We start from the raw sequence: 19,919 nt of genomic DNA on the forward strand, positions 1-19,919 counted from the left end.
AGATTAATGTATTTTTAAAGTAGGAAATTAGCATAGTTTGTTAAAAGATTTTAATTCCACAGACCACAGATGAGTACATGTAAATACTTAGTAATGAACTGCTGCATCAGCAGGCATTTGAGGTTTAATCATGCAATCAATATTATATCTCACTGTCATTACCTTGCCTGGTCCCTGTGAAATTTATCATATTTTTAGTAAGTTGCTGTAGCCTTAGGTGAGATTTGGTATTTTTCTTCGTTACTAACACCTGCTCTTTTCATGGTACTCTCAACAAAATAAAATAGTTTTGTTTTGTTTTGGTAGCAAGCTTAACAAGTGTTTTTTTGAAGTAACTGATTATTTGCTCTTGTGCAATGTGGTTTGACCTCAGCACCTTTGCTGTCTAAAAATGGTGAGAAATATTTTCCAAACTTAAAATAGATTCTTCAAGATCTGTTTTTCTCAAGGAAACTGTTTGATGTTCCTAGTGACATAGCAAATCAATCAAGCAAAAACTTTAGAAAATCTGGATATTTATATTAGGGTCAAAAAGCACTTAATATTTCCTGATATTGTGTTAAAAATGGAAACTGTAAGAGTTTATACTAATCGAGTTATTTTTTGCAGAGAAATTATGAGATCCTTTGATTTTTCACTTTGTAGTGACGACAGATTCATGAAGAGTGGAAGAAATGGCTCAGCTTGCTATTGAGTAGTTAGAGAAACTTGTGAAGACATTCAGATTCTGCTTATTTGTCTATACAAAGGAGAGCACAGGAAGATTAACCAGGCAGGCCTGAAGAGAAATCTGAGTCAGCATCCTTGCTACCTGTGTCAATGGGGAAAATAGGAAGGCAGCTTAAATAAGTCAAGACTGTAAGCATCTAATTACTATACAGTGAACCCTTTTTCCCCTTCAGATAGAAGCATGATTGTTAAAAGTTCTTGAAACCCTAGATTGCTACTACTTTCAAGGCATGAGACGGATTTGAAATTCTGGGCAGCAAGCTATCACTTTCATTTGAAAACTGGCTTTTCTTTCTTTGTTTCTTCCTTTCCCTCTTTCTCTTTTAACCAAAATCTAATTTATCAATCGCAAGGTTTAGTAAGAGTAAAGAATTTCAGTATTTGGGTCCAAACCTATATAATGTTTACAAGCACCTCCAAAGATGTATTGTGAGAATTCATGTCTATGCTTTGCGATAACCTTAAAAAAAGTTATCTGTTTTCTCTCCCCACCCAAATGGAATTGCAAGATTACTTTGTCTATAAATCCTTAAAAAACAACTAAATCCTTCTTCAAACGGTTATAATTTTAGCTTTATGCTACTTTTTATGGTAAGATTGACAAGTTTTCTATCAACTTCTTAAAACATTCTTTTATTTGCCCTAAATTATTTCAAGTATAAGTTGGTATTGCTTTTCTTCTAGAATTTTGAAATTTAGTGAACAAATTCAAGTAGGACATACCCTTCATACTGTTCATAACACTATATACTCTTTTAATCTGTCTTTTGCATTGCCCTTTCCATACTGAGAAGTCATAACCCTCAGTTGTAATATACCTTATACAGCAATCAATGATTTTGTGATCATTTTAGTTTCTTTGGACTGTATCCAGCATCTGTTTATGTCTTGACATGTAGATACCAGAATTGAAGACGATTTGAAAACTGGCTTTTCTTTGTTTCTTCCTTTCTCCTTTTCTCTTTTAACCCAAATCTGTTTTATCAATTGCAAATTTTAATGAGTAAAGAATTCCAGTATTTGGGTCCAAACCTGTATAATGTTTGCAATCACCTCCAAGGATGTATTGTGAGAATTCATGTCTGCCCTTTGTGGGAATAAGTTTAAAGTTTGCTTCTGTTAATGTTGAAATTAGGAATTCATTTTTTCTTTAAATTCTTGCAAAGCCTGACTTTTAGACTCTTTTTTGTTTTACATTCCATTTAATTGACAAAACCATTAAGGTAGCTAATAGCATGGTAGTGAGCAGTTGTGCAGTTACATAAACTTCTTCAGGTTATAAAGCTTCTATTTTGTATGAAGTGACAGTAATTCAGGGAGTTAAGTCTTGATAAAGTTTCTCTAGGTGCTCAACTTCCTAGGAGAACTTTGGATTCCTTTAAAGAGCAAGGAAAAAATAGTCTTAAAAAAAAAAAAGACTGTGGCCGGGCGCGGTGGCTCACGCCTGTAATCCCAGCACTTTGGGAGGCTGAGGCGGGCGGATCATGAGGTCAGGAGATCCAGACCATCCTGGCTAACACAGTGAAACCCCATCTCTACTAAAAACACAAAAAATTAGCTGGGCGTGGTGGTGTGCGCCTGTAGTCCCAGCCACGCGGGAGGCTGAGGCAGGAGAATGGCGTGAACCCAGGAGGCAGAGTTTGCAGTGAGCCGAGATCATGCCAATGCACTCCAGCCTGGGCTACAGAGCGAGACAATGTCTCAAATAAAAATAAAAATAAAAATAAAAATAAAAAAACACTGTAATGTAATGAATTGAAACCTGATTAGAATGCCAGTTGAGATCCTCTCTGCTTATTGAACCAACAATAACTTAAACAAACTTAAACCATTGATTTGCTGAAAACAACTGTAGACTTTTCAGTTAACTACAATTAGTATGATAAGAGCAGAGAAAAACCTGCATTTCTTCATCCTTGTAAAACTTGACTATTAAGTAAAAGGCTTTAAGTCAACTTATTAAAAATAGAACACCTTTGTAAAATGAAAAAATAAAGTCATTTTTTACTACTAAATAAAAAATATTTTTTATTTTTAGTGTAATAAAATCAATCGTTTTATAGTTATAGTGGTGAAAAAATATTTCTCACCAACTGCGTCTGACAAATTTTCATAAATACTATTTTTAAATGAATATTGATGTGAGACAATTCCATTGTACAGCACAGGGCTTGGTACATAATAGATGTTTAGTAAATGCTTGTTGATACTATGAAAGTTTGGCAACATCCAAAGCATCGTAATCAGAAGGCAGTTGAATATATGCCTTCTTCTCTCCATCAGGCCGAATCAGGTGTTGACCTTGGCCACATCAGTGTCACAGAGCTTCTTCACAGCCTGTTTGATCTGGTGCTTGTTGGCTTTAACATCCACAATGAACACAAGCGTGTTGTTGTCTTCTGTCTTCATGGCAGACTCAGTGGTCGGCGGAAATTTGGTAGTATGGTGGTTAAGCTTGTTTCTCCAGGGGGCGCTCTTCCAAGGATATCTGGGCTGCCTCCGGAGTCGCAGTGTCTTGGGCTGCTGGAAGGTGGGTAACGGGCAGATCTTTTTTTTTTTTTTTTTTTTTTTGTGGCTGTGGACACCTTTCAACACTGTCTTCTTGGCCTTCAAAGCCTTCGCTTTGGCTTCAGCTGTAGGAGGGGCAGGAGCTTCCTTCTTCGCTTTCGGCGCCATCTTGTGAAAAGGGTCAGGACCATTTCTAGAAGGATTAAAGGATTAAAACTGTTTCATAATGAGCCTAAAAGAACCATAATTTTCAAGTGATTTTTCATGATTGTCAACTAAGAATAAAATAAATATGAATAATCAAACATTTGAAATTCCATATTTATTTCTCTAAAATCAGCTTGATTGATGAGAAAGTTACTATTGCTTGACATTTTAATTTTTACAGTTTCTGATATTGATGCTTTATTTTCTATAAAATGGCACTGTGGTAGAATATTTACTATTCTTTCTGTCATAATAGACTTGCTTTAAACTAACCCCATCAAAGTGCTATATGTTCAAAATATAATCATGTTAAGGTAATAATTTTCGGTGTATTGGAAAAGATTTGTATAGAAATATTTATTGTAAAGCACGTGTGTTTTACACTCCATGCACTAGGTTGTTTTTGTTTGGTCTCTGTGTATATATGTATTTACATTCCTGTTGAAATCTGAAGAAGGTGGTATGTATTTAAATGTTACTTTTAGTTTATTCACATGAATGTGAATTTCTGTGTAAGTATGTATCTAAAATTGGTTTAGAAACAACACGATCAGTTTTGGTCTGGTGGTGCAGGATGAAATTTATATATACATTTATGTACTTACAAATAAGTTGCTTTAAAATTAAAGTAGATTAAATGTAGTGTGAATTGTTATGCAAAATCTTAGCACAGCATAATTAGCAAAGGATAGTAGAAATGCAATTTGTTAAAACCTGAATTGTAACAGTCAATTAATTTCCTCACAACATGAAATAGCAAAACAATTAACAAACATCATTTGTCAAAAACAGTGTTAAGGCAGGTTAAAGAACAACAGATACAAAATTTATAAATTATAACATTGAAAAAAGAATGTTCAGTGGTGTTTAAAGATGTTTTGGTATCTTTTACAGATTTTTTTAACTGATTGATTTATTTCAATAAATTTTCCAAAGTCATGCTAATACTTTCCCCTTATGTATGTTTGGGCTCATAACACGTTTTAGATGTGAGATTTTCCTACTCTGGACAAAGTGAGTCTGTTGGAGAAAGAATCTATTCATTATTAAAGCAGGGGAAAGTAAGCTAATATACATATATGTGTATATTATACATATACATATATATTTTCCATTCTGCACTTTTTAAAAAATATTGTGTTAAAATATATATAACAAAATTTTCCATTTTAACCATTTACAAGTGTACAATTTAGTAGTGTTGATTATATTTATGATGTTGTGAAACCATCACCCTTGTCTATTTCTAAAGCTTTTCCATCACCCCAGAGAAACTATTTTTAAAATAAAATCTTTATTGAGATATAATTAGTATACCATAACATTAACCTAAAGTTTACAATTCAATGGCTTTTAACATATCCACACAATTGTACAACCATTACCATAGTTAATTTTAGAACATTTTCGTCACCCCAAAAGAAACCTCTGTATCCATTAGCAGTTACTCACTATTTCCCCCAAATCCTCCTTCCCCTAGCCCTAGTCACTCAGGAATCTACTTTCTATCTCTATAGATTTGCCTATTCTGGGCGTTTCATATAAATGAAATTTTAAAATAGGTAGGTTTTTGTGACTGGCTTCTTTTATGTTTTCAAGACCTCTCTATGTTGGAGCAGATATCATTACTTCATTCATTTTTATTGTTGAATAATATCCCATTGTATGGCTATCCCACATTTTATTTATCTATTCACCGATTGATGGACATTTATGTTGTTTTTGCTTTTTGGATATAATGAATAATGCTGCTGTGAACATTTGTGTACAGGCTTTTGTGTAGACATGTATTTTCATTTCATTGAGTGTATACCTAGGAGTAGAATTGCTAGATTATGTGGCAGTCCTATGTTTAACCATTCGAGGAATTGCCAGACAGTTTTTCAAAGGGATTTGCTCCATTTCATAGTCCCACCAGCTGTGTACAAGGGTTCTCATTTCTCCACGTCCTGGTAACACTAATTGTTACTGTGTTTTTTTTGTTTGTTTGTTTTGTTTTTTTTAATTATAGTCATCTTAGTGAGTGTGATGTGGTTTTGATTTACATTTACCTGATGGCTAATGATGTTTTCATGTGCTTATTGGCCATTTATATCTTTTCACTGTATAAATGTCTATTCAGATATTTTGTTTATTTTTAAGTCATATTATTTGTCTTTTTATTATTGAATTGTAAGAGTTCTTTATATAGTTTAGATACAAGCCTTTTACCAGATATACATGATTTGCAAATATTTTTTCCCATTCTGTAGGTTGTCTTCTCATAATACAGTTGACCCTTACAACATGGGAGTTAGGGGCACTGACCCCTGTGCACAGTGGGAAATCTGTGTATAAGTTTTGACTCCCCCAAAACTTAAACTACTAATAGCCTACTGTTGACTGGAAGTCTTACTGATAACGTAAACAGTCTATTAACACATACTTTGTATGGCATATGTTTTATAATCTATATTCTTACAATAAGGCAATCTAGAGAAAAAAAGATGTTATTAAGAAAAACATAGAGAAGAGGAACTATACTTACTATTCATTAAGTGGAAGTGGATCATCATAAAGGTCTTCATTCTTGTCATCTTCACTGTGAGTAGGGTGAAGAGGATGAGGAAGAGGGGAGGTTGGTCTTGCTGTCTCAGGAGTGGCAGAGGGGGAAGAAAATACATGTATAGTGTACTCCTGCAATTCAAACCTGTGTTGTTCAAGGGTCAGCTGTACTTTCTTTCTGAGATTCTACTGTTGCTTCTCTCTGATTTTTAATTATATCATGACTTTATTTTGGGAAACTCTGAACTCCTTATGGGACGTGCCTATCAGTGATAAACTGAGAAAGGCCTCTGTGCTGGCCAAGTCCATTTCTTACCCCTTGGCTCTGTGCTGTAGAATTCAGGAAGCATTTATTTTGGTATATACTAATGTACTAGACACTGTGATCAACTTTTGGGAATAAATATAAGATGGAACCCATTCTCAGTAAGCTTATAGTCAAGCGAACAGGTCAGGCAAAGTTGAGTTGTCAGGAAAATCACTGTCTTTATAAACCAAGGAGAGTTTATTTTATTAGATTTATGATATTAAGTTGCAGATCATAGAAGGAGACTCGAACATCACTGAGTATATTTTACTTCGTGGTCTGTAAAAAGTAGTCTAGTACAATGACAAATGGTCTGTTTCCCCACATTTTCTTTCCATTCCCCCTCATTGGAGCTCTTTGCTCAGTCTCTCTGGGCCCTGGAAGTTTACATTGGTTCCTTATTCTTGTCTTTTCCTGGGCTGTTTCTTTTCTCTTTCCTTATCCAGGTCTGTCTGGGACCAAGACTTACCTTTTCATGGCTCACTGCACCCTCAAACTTCTGGGCTCAAGAGATCCTCCCACCTCAGCCCCCTGAGTAGCTAGAACTACAGGCATGTGGCACCACACTCAGCCAATTGGTGCCTTTCTGATGGTCTTTTTTTCCTCTCCAATTAGCGTAGTACTGTTAAACCTTGCGTCTTAATTAATGTTCTCGTATTTAAATGCTTAGTTGCTCTCATAGTTTGCATGCACCATAGAGTTTGTACTGTACTTCTTTGGCTCACTGTGTGTGGAGCTGAGTAAGAGAAACATGGTAAAACACAGTGTACTGTTCTAACTTTGCAAAATCAGTTGGGAAAATGATAGAGGGAAGCACTTTGGGCAAATGGGCAAAATAGAGCAATGGGTTAGCAAATGCAGGAAATGATATAGTTAATTAAACAACCTGATATGTTGAGTTGAAGGCAAAGAAAATATACAATTTTATAATTGCATTTTAGACTATTTAAAAATGCTCCTTCCTCTTATCCCCAGCCTTTTCATTAGATAAGCAGTTTTAGTGTGCTAACTTGGAACTCATACACGTTTAAAGTCTTTCATTTCACACATGTTGCTTAAATATGTGCATGTAGTTTTTGCCTTAGCTACTGGCCTAATAAAAGCCTCTTGTGAATGCTTATCACCTTGTAAAGTAGTTACCAGAGCTACAGTAAAATTTGCCTGGAAGTGAAAAGGCTTTGACTTCCCTAGAGGAAGAATAAAAAACATATGAGACAAATAGCAGCAACTGAAATTATCTGGTGCAGAATGTGGCAGAATGCCAGCCAAATGCCCTGTCCCTCAAATGTTTCACACGTTTATCTTAATTCGCTAAAAAGGCCACCTTATTTAAAGAATTTCAAACACAACTTGAGAATGCCTTATTATTGGCTTTGGCACAGTTTACACATACAATCCTCTTTCTTATTGCTATCTTCAGGTATTAAGGCCCTATAGATATAAAAGATTTTTTTTAAATGTTTATATTTCTTTTAAGTAGAGTGCATGTTTGTGTGTGTGTGTGTGTGTGTCTGTGTGTGTGTGTGTGTGTGTGTGAACTGTTATTGGAAGTTATTGCCATGTTTATTTTAGGCACTTCATACATCTAATTAGAAATGATGTTTATTGTTAAGTAGGCAAAGTTGCCTTCAAGTGCATGGTGAGAAATAGTAATGAGATACTTTAGCCATTAGGCCATGAAGACTTTCCCCTAAATAATAGGAAGGAATAAATCCTAGTATTGTTTTGGAGTTGCTACAGGAGAACAGAAATTGTTTAAACGAGAGAGTTTCAAAAGGCCCCACTATAGTTAAGTATATTTAATTTAATTAGGTAATCAGTATTATTCTTGTAACTGTTAATGGCACCTCATTTGTTTAACACTTGCTATATCATAGAGCATTTCATACGTGCTACTTTATTAGATCCTTTCAGAAATCCCTAGAACAAGGCAGGGCAAATGTTTTCATCTTGGTTCATGGATGAGGAAAACCAAGACTCAAAGATATGCAGTGACTTGGTCAAGGTCACAGAGTAGTAGAGGATGGCTCTCTTTCCATTACAGTGACAGTCAGAAAGCGTCAAATCTTAGGTTATCGTGATACTTAGTAATTATGAAGTATATTTTTTCCAAGAAATAATAAGCCTTTTAGGCAATTGAAACTGCCGAGGAGGCTGCCAGAGGAGTAACTCAAAACAGAGCAGACATTGAGGTTTTTGGTCCTTTCATCTCTAGCATTGAGCCCCTTAGGTCAGGGTTTCAGGAAATGGGAAATCTTCATTGTTACTTGCTAGGTTTCCTTATTTCTCCATTTAATGGAAAACTTAGTCTTCATTATTTTCAGTTTAACAAATAATGTTCCTTAAAGGAAAAGAGTTTTGCCTGTGTTTTGGGGAAAATGTATAGAAATTAAATCTAAATCCTTGAATTATTAGATAATGTGCCATTTCTAAACCAAAAAAGTAGGAAAACAATGCATAATCATCTAATAAAGTATATGTTTTATGATTATATATTATATGTTTCTTGTTTTGTTTTTTGAGACAGAGTCTTGCTCTGTGTTCAGACTGGTGTACAGTGGCACGATCTCGGCTCACTGTACCTCTGCCTCCCGGGTTCAAGCGATTCTCCTGCCTCAGCCTCCTGAGTAGCTGGGACTACAGGGGCTTGCCACCATACCCAGCTAATTTTTTTTCGTATTTTTAGTAGAGACAGGGTTTCACCATGTTGGCCAGGATGGTCTCGATCTCTTGACCTCATGATCCGCCCGCCTCGGCCTCCCGAAGTGCTGGGATTACAGGCGTGAGCCACCATGCCCAGCCTATATATTTTATTTTATAAAGTTATATGTTTTATTATTTACTTTTTATTATGTAATTGTTTATGTCATAAAATTATAATATAATAATTCCTTAAGCCAAATTATATTCCATAAATTATAACATATAAATTCAATATGCATTTATAAAATAAAGATTTCTAGAAATATGCAGACTAACAGTGATATTTTGAAATCTGCTTCTGCCACAGAACTAACCATTCCCAGATTGGAATATAAATTAATCAACATCTTATTGTTAGAGCTGCTGTAATTTTTTGAGGGGAGCAAGTGAGGAAGGACTTATTTTTGGCTTAGATTTACATTTACAGCAAGGTTATCAACATTTTCCTGTGGTGGTACATTAATATTAATAATATAATCATAATGCTGATTTACACATTTACCAAATTCCCATCTATTACCTTCATTTCTGTTAAAATACGATTTATCATGTTGTTCTTTGGGGGTGAGTAGTACATTTATAGACATGTGTATATATATTTGTATATATAAAAATTTTAAAAATTCTTTTATTTTTAGGAGCAAAAATTTGGGGAAAATAATGTAATATTTATCAGAAGGATACTTTAGGATTTAGCTCTATCAGCCAGACAGGGTCATCAGTAAATCTAAGAACTGCCAAACTTCTCACACTCCTAATTCCCTCTTTTATCCCTCTTTTTCTTGCTGTGCTAGAGATATCCTATTACGCATGATTTTCTTTTACTGTGGGCTCTTCTTCGCCCAGATCAGTGCGATTGCATTGCATTGATTTCTGTATTTGCTTAAAAAAACTTCCCTTGATAATGTTTTCAAATTTTTTAGCATGAGCCTTTCCATACTTGGTATTGGTGTTTTATAATAGATTTGAGGACAGGTTTGTGGGGGATTCCATAACAAATTCAATTTATCAGTTACTTATTTTTAATGTTAAAATAACTGCAACAATTCCACAATAAATAGAGTGAAATTTGATGGGCTAAATTAATTTAAATGGTTTTGACACATTTTCCTTGAAGGACTCTTTTCTAGGTTTTTATAATCTCACCTAAGTGAGAGTACAGTGGGGTTTAATTACTTTCCAGCAGTGCACACTTTAATAGCCAATATTCCACGTGAAAGCTATGTGTCTTCTGTGGGTTTGAACTGTTTCTGCCTAATCCAAGGAAAAATATTTGAGGAACATTAGTTAATGCATTTTCCAGGAATGGGAGTGGGTAAGCGTTTTTTTCATGGCTTATAGAATATTTTAGCTTCCAGTACTTAATTTTACAGTGTTCTCAGTACTGGTTGCAAAGGCTTCCTTCAGAAAAGTGAGAAATTATGTGAATTCCCCTCTTGGCATGCTTAGGGGGGCAAGTCATAAATCTTTACTCTCATATTTCTCTAAAATAAAACTGGGCATTGATATTTGCTGTGATCTAATATGTAGACATGATGAAAAGATTTATAAAATAGCATATATTGAGATTTTTGTATGTTCTCATAAAAGGTGGTATAAATTGAAACATTTATTACACAGAAAACATCCAAGATAAGATTATTATTTTCCAGGATAGTTTATCTAAGTTCTGTAAAACTTTTAATAATGTAACTACTAATGAAAGGACGTTATGTGTCACATTTGCATTCATAAATATCCATGAAGGATCTCTTTCACCAATGTTATTCAGTCTCAGTCCAAGACAAGGTCAGACATTGATTATGTTTGACATCTTAACAAAAGTGAATAGGGAAGATAAATATTCTTAATTATACTGCTAGAATGGTGAGAGGCAGTTGTCTATAATGTAAGGTATAATATATAAAGAGGAATATTAGCAAAATAGAATTATGGTCAATTGCAATTATAATAACTTCTATTTATTAAGTATCTTCTACTACATACTAGCTCTTTATATATGTCTTATATAATGTAATTTTAACTAATATCTTAAGAAGTTTAGGTAGTATTTGTACCCATTTGCCCAAATCTGGAAACGGAGTTTCCAAAAAATTAAATAACTTCCTGAAAGCTGCCCAGCTAGAGTCCATTTCACATACATCAGGCTCTGCTAAGCTGCTTGTCAGTCTTTGACTTCCTCATGATCAGAGATAGATATAGTATTGATAATGTACAAATTGTTTATTTGGTCCAGAAATGTGTTTGTGCTTTTAAATTTGAACTAATTATCTTTGGCAGTTTGAAATGTACAGTACTTGATGGAAAATAGTAAAACTCCACTCAAATTAGAATAACTACCTGATTTCTTGATTATAGCTTCTTTAATGACTGCCCATTTTACATTATACATGGTTACATATTTTTCTTATATTTAACAAACACGTATACAACACTACTGTGGGTAAGGCACTGTTCTAAGTAGTTACAAACATGAATTCATGTAATCCTCACTAGCATCCTTATGAGGTAGGCATTATTTTATCCCCATTTTACAAATAAGATAAATGAGGCACAGAGAGGTTAAGTAACTCACTCAAAATCACACACCTGGAACATGGCGGAGCTGAGATATAAACCCAGTCAGTTTGGCTGCAGAGTGCCCTTAACTGTATGTATTTTTGAGATGTTTCAGAATTTGGTGAAAGCAATAATTGTTCGAATCCTATTGCTGGATTTAAAAGTAAGAAAGGGTAAATAGAGATAGCAAACAGTGTCAATAAAGTGTTTAATAAGAAGTAATGACCCCATAATACCTTGAAATTCCCTATATTAAAAATACAAGATGAATTGTAAAGAGAAACTGAAAACCAGCTTTAACTGTTAAAAGCCAGTCGAGACTTCTACTTTATTTATCCATTTGATATTATGCAGGCTTCTCTTTGTGTATATAGCTGAGCAATGTGAATACAATGCTGTCATTATTGTTTTCTGTGTTATACCACCAGTTACATTACTTCAGCTTATGAAGTACAGTATTGAGCTCTGTCGATGACTATATCTCTCCCCAATTATACGTATCATGATTTTGGCCCATATTTTATAAATGAGAGATAATTTTAATGAATGTGTGGGGCAAATAAAACTTTTAGAGTTGGTATGTTAAACTAGGGATAAAGTTTCAAGAATTGTAAAGAGAGAGAGACTAGATGTGCCAATGGAAACAATAGATTGGTGAAACTGAAACTGAAGAAATTTCTGATAAGTTAGAGATTTTTGGTTAACTAAGATTTCAACCGGTGTGAATCTCAATTTTGGCAAAAATGAGGAATGTAAGCAATTCTAGCTTTACAATGTGGAAAAGTCAGGGAAAGTAAATTAGACTTTGCACTAACACTTCCTATAAGCATATGTCACCCTGAAATTGAATGTTATATATGAGGGTGGAGGGACAGGTGGGGACAAACACCCAGCTCCTCCTGGGCTTGAGCCAAGGACCTTTGGCTTTAGTTGGATCTTCTAACTGCTCTGTTTACCTGTAATCAGAGGCAAATTTACCAGGAGTGAATTTACTGGGATTTAGGTTTCAGGACCTCTGACTTGCACAGACCTCCTCCAAGGCTCTGTGAGGACCTCTAGCAATGTGTTCACATGAGCATATGGTTTTGCAAAATTTGAAGAATTTAAAGGTATTTAAGCATAATTAATTAACACTGCTATCTCTTTTCTACTCTGACCGTCCTTCTATCACATTTCCTCACATGGGATTGCTTTGGAATGATCACAGGCATTTATCAGATCTGGCTAAAGGGAAATTGAGTTGAGAATATACAACTTTAAACTATAGTTTGAAAGATAGTTTGAAACATTTCAATAACACAAGTGAGAAATTATAGACTCCTAATTTAGGCACATAGGGTTATTTTCCCATTTTTGCACTTATTTATTAAAGAACTGAGATAATTTAGATAATGGAACATAAAACTAAAGCAACAAAGATGAATGATGAAATAAGTAGAAATTATTTGATATCAAAAAGCATGTTGTAAAAAAATAGATTATAGCAAAAGCAGTAATTCATTGAAAAGAAAAGTTTCTAAGAGAGATAATCAACAGGCTTGATAGACTACTTGAAAACTTAGTTAATAAAAAAGAGTGAATCATATGAATACACTAGGGAAACACTTAAGTTTCTCTTGATTTAACCACAAAATACATATCGAGAAAGACAACATAAAATGTCATAATATGTAACTATAATGAGCTTTATAATTAAGGAGTATCTTCAATTCAAAGAGTATATAGATTAGTTGCCACATATGAAACTTTGAAATACCCTGAAATTTTGCAACTCATAAATGAAAAAAAATTTATGAAAGTTTTCCCAAATTTTACAATGATCCTAAAAACCCAACATGAGTTGTGAAGTGAAAAGAAGCTTTCCTCAACACATATTTCTAAAAATTCTTTTTATAGCATAATTAGAAGAGATACCAAATTATTTTTTAATTTTATATGTAGAAAATTGTATTATAAAATTGTTATTTGTCAAAATATGCATAATCAAAAATTTTAGAAAAAACATTATAGAGGTTTGTTGGATAAATAAAAATAGGATGGTATTTTTCTGAATTTCATGATGTTTATTTTCAGCTATTTAAAATTTGTAATTTTTCTGTTCTAAATATACTTCCACTTTCTCTTCTAATTTTTTATTCATAATTTTGTATTCTTTTTCTTTAAAAAGTCTAGAAAAGTTGCATAAGGTTGAGATACCCTACAACCTGGATCCACCCTGGTCTGTAGTTAATGGTTTTAAACATGAAAAAATATATTTATTATGTAGCATACATATTCCAGAAGGCATAAAGTGAGAAGTAAAAGACCCCTACTCCACCCTCATTTGTAATCCCAAGAAGAAAATACTTAACCTTCTTTATGTATTTTTTAAAATTGTTGTAACATCATCTTTTTATTTATTTTAATTTTTGTGGGTACATAGTAGGTGTATATATTTATGGAGTACATGAGATGTTTTGATACAGGCATACATTGTGTAATAATCACATCACGGAAAATGGGGTATCCATCCTCTCAAGCATTTATCCTTTGTGTTACGAACAATTCAGTTCTACTCTAGTTATTTTAAAATTTACAATTAAATTATTGTTCACTATAGTCACTCTGTTGTGTTGTCAAATACTTGGTCATGTTCGTTCTATTATTTTTGGTACCCATTAACCATCCCCATCAATCCCCCCAACTCCCCACTACTCTTCCTTGCCTCTGGTAACCATTCTTCTACTCTCTATTTCCATAAGTTCAATTGTTTTGATTTTGAGATCCCATGAATAAGTGAGAGCATGCGATGTTTGTCTTTCTATGCCTGGCTTATTTCACTTAACATAATGACTTCCAGTTCTATCCATGTTGTCACAAATAACTGGATGTCATTCTTTCTTATGGCTGAATCGTACTCCACTGTGTATAAATACCACGTTTTCACTATCCGTTCATCTGTTGATGGGTGCTTAGGTTGTTTCCACATCTTGGCTCTTGTGAACAGTGCTGTAACAAATATGGCAGTGCAGATATCTCTTCAATATACTGATTTTCCTTCCTTTGGGTATATACCCAGCAGTCAGATTGCTGGATCATATGGTAGCTCTGTTTTTAGTTTTTTGAGATACCTGCAAAAGGTTCTCCATAGAGGTTGTACTAATTCACATTCCCACCAACAGTGTACGGGCCCAGTGCAGTGGCTCATTCCTGTAATCCCAGCATTTTGGGAGGCCCAGATGGGTGGATCACCTGAGGTCAGGAGTTCGAGACCAGCTTGACCAACATGGTGAAACCCTGTCTCTACTAAAAATACAAAAAATTAGCCGGGTGTGGTGGTGGGCGCCTGTAATCACAGCTACTCAGGAGGCTGGGGCAGGAGAATCACTTGAACCTGGGAGGCAGAGTTGCAGTGAGCCAAGATCACGCCATTGCACTCCAGCCTGGGCGACAAGAGCGAGACTCCATCTCAAAAAAGAAAGAAAAAAACAAAACAAAACAAAAAGTGTACAGGGGTTCCCTTTTCTCCACATCCTCTCTAGCATTTGTAATTGCCTGTCTTGTGAATATAAGCCATTTTAACTCAGGTGACATGATATCTTATTGTAATTTTTGTTTGCGTTTCTCTGATGATCAGTGATGTTGAGCACATTTTAATGTGCCTGTTTGACATTTGCATGTCTTCTTTTGAGAAATAGCTAATCAAATTGTTTGCCCATTTTTAAATCAGATTATTAGTTTTATTTCCTACAGAGTTGTTTGAACTCCTTATATATTCTGGTTATTAATCCCTCGTCAAATGGGTAGCTTTCCTTATGTATGTTTTACAGTTGTTTAGATCTGCTTTGTTCAGTAGGGTGGTGTGCACTAACCAGCCACATGTAGCTATGGAGAACTTGAAATGTAACACATGTACTGATTTTTAAATTTTCATTTCATTAAGGTTTAATTTTAATTCAGTTTATATTTAAAATGAATAATTCCATTATTGGAAAACTTCTAAGTATATTTAAAACAACTGGGGTATGTGGATTTATTTTTTTCAGCTGTAAATTTTCTAAAATCCAAAGGACATCACTGCAGTATGTGTACATGTGGTGTGTCTGTGTATATACATATTTTTTTCCACAAACAAGATCATACTCTGCATCTTAGCTTTTCAACTTAGCCATATGATTGCACATCTTTTCACAGCAACTTACAGATTTATTTCATTTAGTTATTAGCAGTATAATATTCTCTTCTGTTTTTATAGTCTTTTTTCATACAGCTGCTGGGGTGTTTCTTTTTAATTTAAGTGTAGGTGAGATCATGTCACTCCTTTGTTCACAACCCTCCGGTGGCTTCAAATCTATCTCAAAATCAAATTCCAAGTCTTCACTCCACATCGAATGCCTGCCTTGATCTGTTTTCTCACTGCTATTTTGCTCAGTTCAGGCTATGTTGGACAGCTATTAATCTGTAATATCAGGGTTAGACACAAATATTTTATTCTTTAAAAAATCCATCAGAAATGTTATTTAGTAAAGCAGAGACTTTCCATGTACAAAATTTAAGGTCTTGTTTAGTGTCTCATTTATTTGACCACCAGTTCCTTTTAAAGACACCCCATTTTTCCTTCCCAATAGCACTCACTGAAGTAATATAAACCTTGTTCACTGTAGTAAAAAATGATGCAGACTTTCTCTAATCAAGAGCTCATTTACAAGAGGAAATGGTGTTATGGCAGATAGCTGAAGTATACTATGTCTTAAGAATTTGTTGCCTCTTTCTTGCTAGATTGAATTTCAGAATTCAGAGTCTAAATTTTCTCTTTCACGTCTGGTGGTACTTTTTAAAAACTTAGTGTGCAAAAGGAGAAAAATCTCTCTGCTTCCTCTTTATGCCACTCACTACAGTCCAGCCTATGCCAGGCTTAAAGAAAAGGCTTTTGTATTGGCAAAGACACTCCAAAATGGTTTCCAAGTACATTAAAAGTCAAGGAGAGTTTTGCGGAAAAATTTAAGATTTAAAAAAAAATCCGAGTGGTTACAAGTTAAGAAACCATTTTTAAAATTAAGCAATGACTACTAAAAACATGCTGGCTAAGTGTGTATGTAATGTTAGCATCCCAGTGCCACTAGTGCAAGGCAGACTCCCATGAGCTATTTAAACATAAAAGTTAAGAAGGTAGAATTTTAGAAGTTTTAATGATTATTTGAAATCTCAAGGGATTATTATATAAGATATGGTGATGGTTATAAATATATGGATTGACACACACTTATCACTAAATAAATGTTTTAGATGAACAAATGAATAAACAAGTGAACTACATTGCTTGGAATAAGTAGTGTTTGTTAGAGCTTTGAGCCCTGGGAGTGGGGGACTCAAGAAATAGGGAGACTTAATCAGAAAGAAAGGACTATGAAGTGATATCAGACTAAATGCTAAAACTAGGCATAGTGTGAAGTCGGACCCCAAAGGGTAAAGATAGTTGTTGGAAAATGAAGATAGCCTTTTCTGTGTAAGATCAGGCAAGTAACCACCCCAGTTTGGAGTTATCAGGAAATCAGACTTGAGGACATGGGGATTTACACCGGGTGAATTGACCAAAAAAAGCTTGTTAATGTGCCCAGAGAGTTGAGAATTAAAGTGTGAGTGGGTCTGAACTGAGTATTGTTTGCGATTATTTATGAAGAAAGTGACAGAAAATCTAGCTTATCCTGGCTTAAATGAAAAAGGGCATCTGTTGACACATATAACCAAACAGTCCACGAGTTGGACTGACTTTGGGCATATCTTGATTTAAGGTTCCAAAGATGGCCCAGGATCTTATTCTTTGTGTGCAAGCCTCATCTTCAGACCAGCTGCCCCTTTCTGGTGGCAAGATGGCTACAGCAGCTCCAAGCCCCTTACTCTGTTCTTTGATGAATGCTCTGGTCACTATTGTCTCCCACATCATGGGTTGCTTTTTACTAGATGTCTCTCGTTAAAAAGTTTTTTAATTTTAATGTTAAGTTTCTCAATCTGTTTCCCTTTTGGTTAGCACTTTCTGCTGTGCAAGTGATCTTCACCTCCCCCATGATCAAGAAAATATTCTCTTATGTAATCTGCTAGACACTTACACTGTTTTACCAATCATATGTAGAGTTACAGTCTGCTCAGAATTCCTTAAAGTCTGGGTGATTCTACTGGGCAGCCAGGGTTGAAGACCTCAGGCTTTGATGTTGCCCAGTTTTCCTGGGAGTCTTTGGCACTGCTACAGTGTGTGGTACCTGCTTGCCTGAAAGGGAAGTACCACTTTGATAGAATAGCTACACATTGATCTGTTTTGTGGTAAACTAATATGCTCCTTCTTTGTTTTAAATGAATGGGATTTTGCCTTTCTTTGAGACATGAGTTACTACTTTTATTAACAGATGAATGACGTAAATGTGTTAGTTGTTAGTAAAAGGAGAAAAATCCAGAGAGAGTATCCATTCATAAGCAACTATCAATTATATTATGTATTCAAGGTGTCATCTTGGATTCTGAGATGTTGAGACTCTTCAACTTCAAGACTTCCTGATCCTTTATTTTCACATTTTTTCACAATTTGAGGTATCCAAGATGTGAGAAAATAAAATTATTCCAGATGGCGTTCCTTTTCTCATTTTTTAGAATGTTTCCATCTAATCCTGTCTCTCAAAAGAAACATTCCCCTTGGAATTGCTTTTGTTATTATTTGTATTCATTTTTAAACCTTGACAACCATGTGAACCGTAGTACAGGTGTTGTTTTTAAGAGAGTGATCTATAAAATAAAGTTCTTTGTGCTGTGTTGCAGAAGGAGAAATACTTATACTACCAAAGTAAAGCTACTTTAATCTCATTAAACATGCTTTGGAGCCAGATGTAAATGAGGTAACTTTTTTGAAGAGTTAATTTACAGATATTTGGTCATTCTCATTTTAGATAGACAGAAAAGCATGTTGATTATTATCTGGATCTGGCTAGCCTCCTGGTTCCACCACTTGCTAGCTGTGGGGCCTTGACAATGTCTTTAGCTTCTCTGAAATGAGCGTGGTAGCAATTCCCACGTTTAGGGATGTTGTGTGGATTAAGTAGAGAATGCAGAAAAAGCTCAAAGCTTTCAATGCCTGGTATGTAATATATGCCCACTAAGTCTTAGTTATGCTGTTGGTTCCACTCCCGCCACCATTCCAGAGGCTGCAGCAGGGTTCTGTGTTGTGTTGTGTTTGATCCTATATTCTTATGGTTTGTCTAGAGTGGAAGTTTTGGGGTAGGGTTCACTCATAAAACAGAAATGCGAAAGTTGAGGGAGGAATCTGGGATGTGGTTTATTTAAGATTTTTAAAATGTGCTTGCTTGTTTGGGTTTTTTTTTAAATTATTTAATTATTTAAATTTAATTATTATTTTTAATTAGAGACAGGGTTCTCCCTATGTTGACCAGGCTGGTCTTGAACTCCTGGGCTCAAGCAGTCTTTCTACCTCAGCCTCCCAGTGTGCTATGATTACGGGCATGAGCCACCGCGTTTGGCCTTGGCTGGATTTTTGGTTTGTTTTTCTTACCTTATTTTGAGAACTAGAGGCATCTTTGCTTTTCCTTTTTCTCACATAGCCCAGTGGTCTTGAATCATTCCCTATGTAGACTGCCTAATCTTTATTTCCCTCTGTTTATGCTGAATTTTTATAGTGAAGATCTTAAGAAAGTGTAAAAGCTGTTTTTACCAATCTTTTTATCTTTAAATTTTATTATATAATAAGCTTTATAAAAGTTATAAAGTATAATACAACCAACATCCACGTACCTACCATCCAGCTTTAGAAAGAAAACATAGTGGGTGGATACTGTGGAAGCTGCCTCTGTACACCTTCAGCCCCCATTGAAGAAGCCATTCATTCCCATGCCATTTTCTTATACTTTTACCATATATGGTGTGTAATTCCAACCTATTTATAGTACCGTTTTACTTACTTAAACATTTTATATAAGTCTTCTCATTTTCTTTGTATTCTGCAATTTGCCTTCTTATTCAATGTTGCATTTTTCATATTTATGCGTGTTGATATTTGTAGCTCCAGTTCATTAATTTTGACTACTGTGTCATATTTCTTTGTATGAAGATACTACAGTTTATCCTTTCTCCGAGTAGTGGGCATTTATGGACACGTTTTCTCTCCTCACCCTGTTTGAGACAATACTGCCACAGAAGTTTTTGTACATATCTTGCTTCACAGATCTTTGTAGCTTTGGTTTTGTTGTGTTTGTTTTTATACAGAAAATGAATTCTTTGGGGACTAGTCACATCTGTGGGCCTCAGATTTTTCATCATAAGATTGAACTAGATCTTTTCTAGCTCAAAATTGCACTTCTTATATGGTTATTTAAACTGGATA

General features: G+C 34.7%; 1 protein-coding gene and 1 pseudogene across 1 annotated transcript in view; one reads left to right on the forward strand and one right to left on the reverse strand.

The window, feature by feature from the left end:
• UMAD1 (UBAP1-MVB12-associated (UMA) domain containing 1) overlaps positions 1-19,919 on the forward strand; it is a 239,010-nt gene that overhangs the window by 97,483 nt on the left and 121,608 nt on the right. The gene's annotated exons all lie outside the window — the stretch shown is intronic.
• LOC105740461 lies at positions 3,019-3,405 on the reverse strand (annotated as a pseudogene).

The sequence above is a fragment of the Nomascus leucogenys genome, chromosome 11 (assembly GCF_006542625.1).
Source record: "Nomascus leucogenys isolate Asia chromosome 11, Asia_NLE_v1, whole genome shotgun sequence".
Lineage (NCBI taxonomy): Eukaryota > Metazoa > Chordata > Mammalia > Primates > Hylobatidae > Nomascus > Nomascus leucogenys.